Source organism: Athene cunicularia, assembly GCF_003259725.1.
Source record: "Athene cunicularia isolate RWA chromosome 10 unlocalized genomic scaffold, athCun1 chr10_part1, whole genome shotgun sequence".
NCBI classification, from domain to species: Eukaryota; Metazoa; Chordata; class Aves; order Strigiformes; family Strigidae; genus Athene; species Athene cunicularia.
In genome coordinates, this window is record NW_020799112.1 from 16,685,209 (window position 1) to 16,695,424 (window position 10,216).

Below are 10,216 nucleotides of genomic sequence, written 5' to 3' on the forward strand. Positions count from 1 at the left end.
TGGGAAAGAACATCAAGATCATGATTTAAGAAAGCTTAATTCTGATTTCACTTATTCTAGTAAGCACTGGATCAGATCTAGCTTTCCTCACCCCTACATATTTGGTCTTCTAATTTTATTCCTTGTTTTAAAATTCTCTTTGATTTGGCTTTCAAGGTGAGGAATATTTTTAATAGCAGCAGTGACATGGCACTGCACTTGGGAGAACTGGCACAGCTATCTGAAGCCTTGTTTGCAGTGGCTCCTGCTTTCCGACATCTCTTATAGAAGCACTTTGCAAAAAAAAAAAAAAATCCATTATTTTAGAGACAAATGCATCAATAGTGGAGGAAAAACAAAAGTTTGGAATAGAAAGGTGTTGTTTGCTGCTATGAAGTAAGGTGAGAGATTAAGTAATAGATCATGTATAGGAAAGGTTGAAAATTAGTCTAATCCCTCAAAAAAATTTTGAAGGAACAGCTCTTCTTCTTTTCCCCCGATGGTTACTACTCTGTTTTATAGTTTAAACTGCTCTAAAAATGCTGACTTTCTCTGTGCAGTGAAACTTCCAAATATTTCAGAAAAGTGCTGCTGGGCAATTGTATAATAATATTAATGTCTGCTTCAATCGTATACCCTGCTGCTGTTCAAAGATCCTCTTCTTTCAGGAATCCCAGTGAATTTAATAGAGCTGGTAGAGAAACTTTTATTTTCCCGATCAAGCTTGTTAAATTTTCCAGACATTCAATGGGTAAGGCATTTTGTTGGATCGTACGATCAAGATCCTGTGATGAAGAGAGGAAAGAGATAGTGAGGAGAAGGCAGTAGGAGAGGAGCTGCAGCTCTAGTTTGGTGCTTTAGAAGAGTTCCTTCCAGCACAGCCCCTTCCTCTCTGAAGCCCAGGGTGCCTTGGTGGTACTGCTCGAGCTCCAGGAAAAAAAAAAAAAAAAAAAAAAAAGAGAATAGCAAAGCTTTGAGCAGTATATTCCTTTCATACAGTGGATAAATTCTATGAAAATTTTGTGTTTGTGGACTTTAGTGGCTCTCGAAGTCCTCTTTAGCAGCCCTTTTAACGGGCAGCTGGTGGAAACCCCCAAGATGAAGGCTAAGGTATGAATTATATATAAAATGCCCTCTCTGTATTTTGCTGTTATTCAGCCTCTTGCTCTTATGGGCAGTGATGGTTTCTGCATGGCTCGTGCATCCCGACAGCTAGATCACAGCCTTTTAAGTCAGTCGTGGTGTCAGAGGATAGTTTGGGGAGCAAATGCTGATATCAGCCATTCCCGTGGCTGCTTGATGTACGAGTCTTGTCCAGTGGATTTGAAATGAAGTGGTGTAGAACCATACCGCTTCCCTCAGCTGCTTGCTGAAAGGGTCACCTGCTTCCATCATGAGAGACAGGTGTATCCAGCTGGGACCCATTCGGGTGACGCATTGCTTTTTTTCTGAGATGAAAGACAGTAAATGCTTTAGTACTAAATACTGTTTAAGGAAACTTTCCTGTGGAATATATGCTGCTTTCATTTCCTTTCCAAATCTTGATTTATTGGGGGGTTTTGATTTTGTTGCTTTCAGAGACACTGTTTCATGTGTATGCACTTGTTATTTCTTACCAAAATCTCAGTTTTATGAGGATTATATGAAGTAAATTCTTAAAAAAAAAAAAAAAAAAAAAAGTTACATTTTGAGATCAAAGGATGTCTCAAGGGCAGTTTAAATCAAATCCCAGGCTATGGAGTACAATACAAAGCATTCTCTCTAAGCACAGTATTTCTTCATGTGAAAAGTTATTTCACCTACCTAAATTCCATCTGTAACCAAAAACCAAATTTTATTGGTGCTTGTATTATGCTTTCCTTTCTCTTTTAAAATATTATTTCCTTCATTCCACACATAATTTAAATCAAAACACTATTAGAAAACAACAGGATGACACATAACTTCGTTGTCTATAACAGTCCCGTTATAAATCTTTAATGCACGTTCAAGGACTTAGGCAAATAAAGCCACTGAAAAAAAAATCTGGCTATTTACGCAGGAGGGGGTTGCTCACAAAGGCAAGTGTTTGCAAGGTCAGGATCTCTTGCACTTCTTTTTTCTTCTGTACCAGAATCAGAGTAACTTTTGCAAATGCAAGTAGCTATCAATTACCAAAAATATTCCCAATATACCTTTCACAGAAGTCTCTTAGGTTCTGACCCAAAGTTGATGGGATTCTCCTTATTCCATTCCATGGATTTGGGATCAAGACCCAAAGCAGAAGGCGTCTGGGGAAAACTCCTTTACAGATGCAATTTTCTGTTAGACTTTTTTTTTTTACTTGCTATTACCAACCTGTTCCCACTCTCCAGGCAACTCTTAAAAGAGCTCATTACTAAGATCTGGCAGAAGGAAAATGATATGAAGTGACAGCAGGTGTTTTCTGAACTGGAGAAGCTGCTGTTTCCCAGAAAATACCCATCGTGAACATGAAGATGAGAACTGTAAATGCTGTAATTGTGTGACAGAATCTGAATGGGAGAGAATATAACGCTAGTCATCTTCAGCGTGCTGACCAAATACAGCACATGAAAAGAGAAAGGAGAGATCTTTCTGAATATTTCTGCAGCTGAACAAGGACTGGATCAGCTTTACTCAAGCATTTCCTTTCTGTCTGCCTTTTGCTCGCAACTTGCAGTAACGATATAGTGAATTCGGTAGCAGAATACACTCCAGAAAACAGTATTTTCTGGTGGCTCACAGATGCAGGCAGTAGAAAATCCTTCCATTTCTCTTCCTAGGAAACATTTCCGCTGGCTGTAAGACACAAAGTCGGGTATGTGAAATTGCAACAAAAAAAAAAAAAAAAAGAAAGAAAAGCAATGTTTTGTAAAATTGTGCTTCTAAACATAGGGGTTATCTCACTTTTAAACTTGTACGATTTTCATATGTGGTGATGCGGTTACTATACAAGGATTTTAAACTATTTTTTCTAAAATGTTCTCATACCCTTGTAGATGGAAGTTGTGAAGCATGAATCCTAAAGAATCCCCAAAAATGGAAGACAAAAAGAATGCAATGCTTATATTTGTCAGAATTCAGTCTCTTTCGGGTTCGGTTTATTTAAGTTTTCCGACTTTGAGTAGTTGTGATTTGTCATTGTTTGGACTTTTAATAATGGCAGACACTTTCCTGACAAGATCTTGCTGACACAAATTGGCCCCTTTTGTGTTGGGGGTTAAGGTTTCCTCTTCCATCCCGCTGTTTTTCATAGTCTCTGGGGCTTCTGGCTCATGGCTCCCACCAGGCTTTTTAAAAATCACTGTTGAAAGCGAGCAAGTACTGACAGAGGGAGTGGGAGCTTGAATTTGAATATGGAAACAAAAATTGGATGGGTGACATCAGCTACTTTGGACCGCTTTATAACACAAACTGTGTGATGCAGAAAATTCTTTAGTAATCACGAAATCAATCAGACGGGGTAGGGAGAGAAAGGGGGGGGTCTTTTTCACCAGATAATTTAGATTTGCTTGAGCATGTGGTTCTTTACAGCCATCAGCGCTGATTGAAAGTCTAAAGCAAAGCAATAAGAGGAAAACCTGTGATTTATGATAAAAAGATATAAATCCTTTTTCTGTTTCTAGCAGATGAAATGTGAGCATCTGTGTTTTCAGCAACCTTCTGTCTCGTTTCCTCATCTTTCCCTCCGAACAAAGTACTGACTGACACTGGGGATATGATGTTCTTGCTGTCTGGGAATCTCTCTGGCTGACTACTATGAATTCAGAGTATCTGTAGATAGGACCCTCAGAGGCTTCATCTTGCCAGGGCTAGATGAAATAGATTTTTAAATGCTAAAATAATGCTGAGAAAAGGTATGCGTCTCTGCAGCCATTGCTCAAGCAAACCCTGGTTCAGTTCACATGCTGTTTCCTTTATATTTATGTTCAAAAGGGATGAAAAGATCATTAAAGATTCCAAGAACTAAGTCCTGAAGATTCAGCACTGAGCACACAGCATTTGGAGTTTCCTCCAGATGTTTCAGTGAAAAACAGATATCTGATTTGCAGTCTATCACTGATCGTCCAGTTTATGAGGATACATACTTTCACAGCCTTATTTTAAAGTTCAGTGTATTGAATTACCCTCCAAAGAAGTCAGATGCCAGAATTCTTGCCTAAAGGGAACGGATACAGAAGGTGGGAGAATTGTGGACCCGTTCTTCTGCATCTTCTGGAGGTCAACCTGCCTTACAGGTGCACTTTGAAGGTACTTTGCAAAATGTAGAGCATTATCTTTATAATTCTGGATGGTTTTGGGGTGCATAGATATGCCTTTTGAGCAGCACTTGGAAAAGGCGAGTACATTGGTTTTGCTCCTGTTTAAAACAACAGCTCAGGCAGCAATATTTAAGAATCTTAGTCCTTTAATCCTCCTTGAACACCACTGCACTGCTGCTTTACGCACAGTAGGTTCTGGGGCTTGTGTGGGTGTGGAAATGAAGAGTGGCAAAGAAAGTGTTCTGAATTGTAGCTATTAGAGAGTATTAAGCAATTGCCCTTGGTAAGAAGTGAAAGCAGCAAATAATAGCATATTCATTTTGTTATTGAAAACGGATCATCTAAGCATACATCTGAAAGTCCCAATTAAATTCAATCTTGATGCTCACAGCAGATAAATATAATGAAGGTTCTAAGAGATCTGCTTTCATACATATGAATAAAATAATTATTATGCAGCATATCTAAGTAGTTGACACCATCAGGAAGTCTACCCTTGAATAACAGGAAAGGAAGAAAACGTCCTTTCTTTTGTAGTCAGAAAGAAAGTATTGACTGTGTATGTGTCGTCTTTTGGACATCACTAGCTATAAGATATTTTTCTTTGTAAACATGACAGCTCTACTGAGCATGGTACAAAAATTCTCTACTCTTGTGCGAATACAGCTAAGCTTATCTCTTTGAGAATATGCTGAGTGTCATCTCTTTTAATGTAACATTGTCCGCACCATTGGTCCCTGGTGCAACTATGACACTCATTTTCACCGTGCTTTGAAATTACGGAGCATGTTTATCCACCCACTGTATATTCTTTTATACAGTTTTGTAGTGGAAGCTTTGTCTCTGGTACTTAAATGACAAGATGTTGCAGTCGTGTTTCATATTGTGAGGAAACGATCACCAGTGCTTCTACGAGTAAAAAAGTGCTAGAGGTGTAGCGATGTGAATTAAAGTAGTTTAGGCGACTACAAATGTTGAGCAACCACTGTTAATTAAATTAAATTGACTTGCGATTCGTTACTGGCAATGTAGGATAAAATTAGTAAACTTCCCCTTGTGTGTATCTCTCTAAGATTTCAGTGCAATCAAGTGAACTAGACTTATGAGGCAAGGGTCCTGCCAGGATTACTTAAAGGATGGGATGAAGAAGTAAAAATGTTTGCTTATTAATATACTTTAGACTGTTGAGAAATTAGATTTTTACACCTAATGTTCTCCATCTTAAATCTGACATGAGCAATAGCATCTGGCAAATAATTCTAAGGTTCCAGTTCAGGAAACACATTTTGATTAGAGACCCAAAATTGCGTGAAGGCATAAACCCATCTACTTTTTGTCTTGTGATTCTCATTATGAATCCCGTATCTTTCCAATATGAACTCTTATTTGCATTTCTTCTCCTTCCCCCATTTTGTTCCTCAGAGAAAATAATTTGAAAACAGTAGCTTGTTAAATTACCAGAATTATTTTACCTGAAAATATCTGATGATAATGTCATCAAAACTGCATGTCCCGAGTACGCTCTAGTTACAGGTAAAACCCCTCCTATTTCCTTGTGATATAGAAATCAGTACTAGGTTTATAATGCTCATTCAGAGATATCTTGTAATAAATCTTCATATGTTCCAAATTCCTTATTTGTTTTGCTGGATATCTAGGTGGAGGAAACAGGAACAGATGACATACACGCTGATTGTGAACCTGTTACTGAAAAAATTACAGTGCTCTTAGGTTCCTTAAACGAGAGCAACTACAACACCTACCAAGTGCTCATAAACAGAAAGGGAGGGGTCGGGGTAGTAGAGAAAGGGCAGAGGGGAGCAGATCAGATTCAGGGGCGATTCACTCTCCTCGTAGATTTGTCCATCTTCAAAGTTGCACAACTAATGAAGAATAATTATCACTTATTAATTGCTCATTATCTTAATGGTTGCAACTCAGTAGCGCCGTATATCACAAGGGTTCTCTTAGGCAAAAAGGAGAAATTTCTTTTGACTGCAGTGTCAGAGAAGAGAGCTCTTATCAGCACCTGAGCATCAATCTCAAGGAGAAAAGTCTCTAAGACACGCATGTTGCTTGTGAGTGGAAAGGTGCAATAAGTTCCAGGGTATTTCTTGATGTCGTTAGCTGTACCTAGGACTAAACACTACACACATCTTCAGCAGCACCTCTGCAAAAACCTCTTTCAACAAAACCTGATCTTCATCTGTCTCATCTCTGAGAATTATCCCTTCTAATAAAGTGACCCTACAAATTTTGCTCAGAACTAAAATGACAGATAAATCAAAGGGGAAATTTTTTTTTTCTTCATTATGTAAAGACTTCCTATATGTTTCCCAATAGTTTACAATAACTAAGTAAACCCCAACTTTTAAACACAAATTGAGCCGGAAAATTAAAGACTGCTTTCATTAGTGCTCCTGTACAAGAGATCAACGGCTATTTAATATTGACATTTGACTGGACAGCAAGAGAAGAATCCCTGACTTTTGGCACTTCCATGTACTGCTCTTAAAAATTTAGCATGCATCGCCTTCAAGAGTTAAACGTGCCTGGAGCCCAAAATGGCAGTTATTCTCAAGGCAGGCAATTATTCTAAAGCCAGAGCCTTGTAAGTCACTGAGAAACCAGAGGAATGCAGCTTAATATTAGTCCCTAAATTAACAGAGCGAAATCTGCATAGTCAAACTTGCTTTACATGCTGCAGCTTCTTCCAGAGGCCTGCAATTATTGCCCAAACTCTAATTTTGCAAACACTTTCAAACTAGAGTAAAATCCCTCTTCTTATAAACCAAACTTTAAATCGTGCTTTCCCTCCCCGGTACGAATAGAAAGCTCCTACTGCAGAGTACAGAAACAACATTCAGATCTGAAGAAATGCTGTGATAAAAGTACTGCTCATAAACATTTATCTCTAAAAAAAGCATCTGCAATTTCAGACCACATTGAAGAAATTAGCCATTTCTGCTGAAGTCAAATGAAAGTGTTATTTGCCATCGAGGCACGCTCATTCACACGGTTGCGATCTACAATTTATCATTATCCAAAGGCACAGTCCCTGTAAATCCAGCATTGGAGGGATAGTACAGCAAACAGTTCGCAACCCAAGCATAGGAAATATTTAAGAAAGAGCACAGAAATGTATGCTGGTATTAAGTTATTAAGCACTCTCTCGGTTTAAACACTGTCAGACATGACTATAGGAAAAAAAAGCTACAAACCTAACAGTCCTAGTTCAGCACAGGACCACACAGCAAGCGCAGCCCTGCAATACACACACATCCACACAGCGCAAAACGATACAGTTAGTGTCACTGCACGTCGGCTCAATTCCTTCGCTTGATTTAGAAACAATGACAACAACAAAAAATAATCATGCAGCTCTGACACTGCTCCCGGACTGGAGGTTGTGTCTCTCCCAGCAAAAGCTGCAAGGCTTCAGCTCCTGATTAACCCAGGGAACCGGTGCCTGCTGCAATATCCAAGTCACTTACTGCATTGTTTTTTCAGCGGAGCGAAAGTGGCGGCTCTTCCCAAGCACACATGGCTCTCAGCCGGAGGGGTTCTCTATTCAGCACAATTCAGCTCCAATGTCTCTGCATGTGGAGGGTAATTGCCTTTGCTCTGTACTGGGGTTTTCTGGCTGCAGTGGCTGCTCACCCTACCCATTGCCTCTGGTGTATGCTAAGTAAGCAATCCCCTGGGTCTTCATAACGAAAGGATGAAGAGTCACAGCTCCCGGGAGCAGATAAGGTGTTCTGCTGAAAGCTTCTGTGCTTCCATGGCATTTTAAAGGCAAAGGGGCTGGGGATGCCTTCATCTTGCCTTACACTTCTTTATAGCACAAGTTGTATGCTGTAACTTGCAGTCGGATTCACAGCCGATTCACATTTTTAATGTTTCAGACAAGAGCTCGAGTTTACATTACGAATTCAAGCCAATGAATTTTTAAACGTCGAGCGACAAACTCTTTCAATTGAACTTAATCTTCTATTTTTCAGAAGTAGAAGTGAAGGGGAGGGGTTTCCTAGCTCTGAAACGGACTATACCAGCCCTGCTTACATAAAGGGTGCAGTCAAAAAGTAGCAGCCTAAAACTTCACGGATTAACATCCCAGATTTAACGCACTCCCAGCACTGCTCTAGTCTTGAAGGGGGGACTGTCACCCTTGTCCGTTTTCTGCAGAAGTGTCTGTCACTATGGTGGGGGGCTGGTCCTACAGCATGCTGATGGGGTAGAATTAATGAGCGGTGATAATTAAGAGGCAGAAAGGGCAAGAGCCACATAAATAATTTCTTATTAGGAATCGTAATTTTTTCACTACGGTGACATGTGTGACGCTGTGCCTCGGGGAAGCTGTGGGGGAATTGCACGTGCTCTCCCTGTAACCCCCTCGAGTGGGGTGTATGGACGAGCAGATTTGTGAAGCCAGACTGTCACCCACTCCAGCCGTGACCTTCAGAGGGACTCTCAAGAGAAAAGACCCATTCTGGTGCTGTGTATTCCTGTTACCCAGGCCTCCTGTGACCTGCCAGTGCTAACTGTGCCTAATCACGTGTGGTAAACTTGTGAAAACAAATACGTTGCAGACCTGCAGGTAAAACCGTGATGATTTCTCCACATAGGTGCCCCAATAGATAAAACAACAAGGATTTAATTAAGACTTCCTGAGGTTAGGTGTTGTGTAAAGTGTTGATTCACTCATCCCCCCCAAGGCTTGTGGCCAGGGGAGATTTTCTTTGCCACCGATGGGAACATTAAGACGCTGTGAGAACAGCAGCAGCTTTGCGTTGGTGAGGGTTGGCTTTCACCCCCTTAGTAATGCCTTGGAGCACCCCCAGAGGCTGATCATCCTTTCTGATAGCACGAGGAAATCCCAGCCATGAAAAGAGCGTGGCTAATAAATTTTGCGGGAATAATAATTGGATCCTTTAGAAAAAGGGCAGAGAAGGACAGGCATCTAGAAAGAGCGTGTCACATTTTTCCTTTTGAGAGTGTTATATTAGTTGGACTTCAGCTTTTTCTGGAATTTCTGTATCAATGCAGCTTTCTACAATACCCCTCAGCATCACTGGTGCTGTACTTACTGTTTTCAGTGCTGTAATTTCTGCCTGTGAAAATGCCAAAGATGCTCAGTCTGCCTGGCTGACAGATGTTGCTGGAAAGGTGCTGGTTTGCACTTTCACAAAAATAACATCTTGGAGGAGAGGGGAAATCAGCACACAGTATATCAGTGTCAGTGGATTTCTATGAAATGAGAAGACATCCTTGTAGTAAAAACAAATGACATTTTTTTCTCTCTCTCTTGGACTTACAGTTGTGTTTAGCACCACAAGGTAACAAATTTGTTGAGTCATAGAAAGTAAGAACCAACAAAGGTGCCTTGAATTTTAAGTTTGATGTGTATAGTAATTGTGTATGAGGCACTCGTGCCTTAACTCTTAAAATGCAAAGACACAGTTCCTTTCTCAAGGAGTATCTAGTGAAAATCAGGCAAAATGACGCAGGTGTGTAGCAGCCAGGATTGGCAGGTGATAGCCTTGTTGTAAGAAGTGCAGGAAAATCCAGTCAAATTTAGGAGCTGCAGCATCGGGAGCAGAAACAATTAACTCACACTGAAGGATCTCAGCTTTTATAGGACCCTACAGAAAGGCACTCAAATTCTCCTCTTTATTCCTCTCTCACCCTTTTGGAGCATATCGATCCTTCCAATAAGTCCATTTACTTTCCTTGGTTGGGGGATAAGCTATAATGGATTTCTTTGAAGTTTGAGTTGGACAAAAATAATTGAGTCAGCACAGTAATTAGGTGTGGACCTTTTTAACATTCCAGTAGACACCAGCCGTGGCCATGGGCAGATAAGTAATTATGTTAACATGTATAATAATCTCATGTTCTGGAGCTATGGTGAGGTCAGGGGGAAGGATTATAGATTTCAATGGATCATTTTCCTCTAGTTTTCTGGGCTCCTTGCC

General features: G+C 40.2%; 1 protein-coding gene across 2 annotated transcripts in view; it reads right to left on the reverse strand.

Moving 5' to 3' along the window:
• The window catches only part of CTXND1 (cortexin domain containing 1), a 33,633-nt gene extending 25,697 nt beyond the window's left edge, over positions 1-7,936 (reverse strand). For both annotated transcript variants that reach the window (XM_026856156.1, XM_026856155.1), the window contains exon 1: positions 7,736-7,936. The gene's annotated coding sequence lies outside the window, so the exon portion shown is untranslated. The remainder of the gene's footprint in view (positions 1-7,735) is intronic.
• Between the last annotated feature and the right edge of the window lie 2,280 nt (positions 7,937-10,216).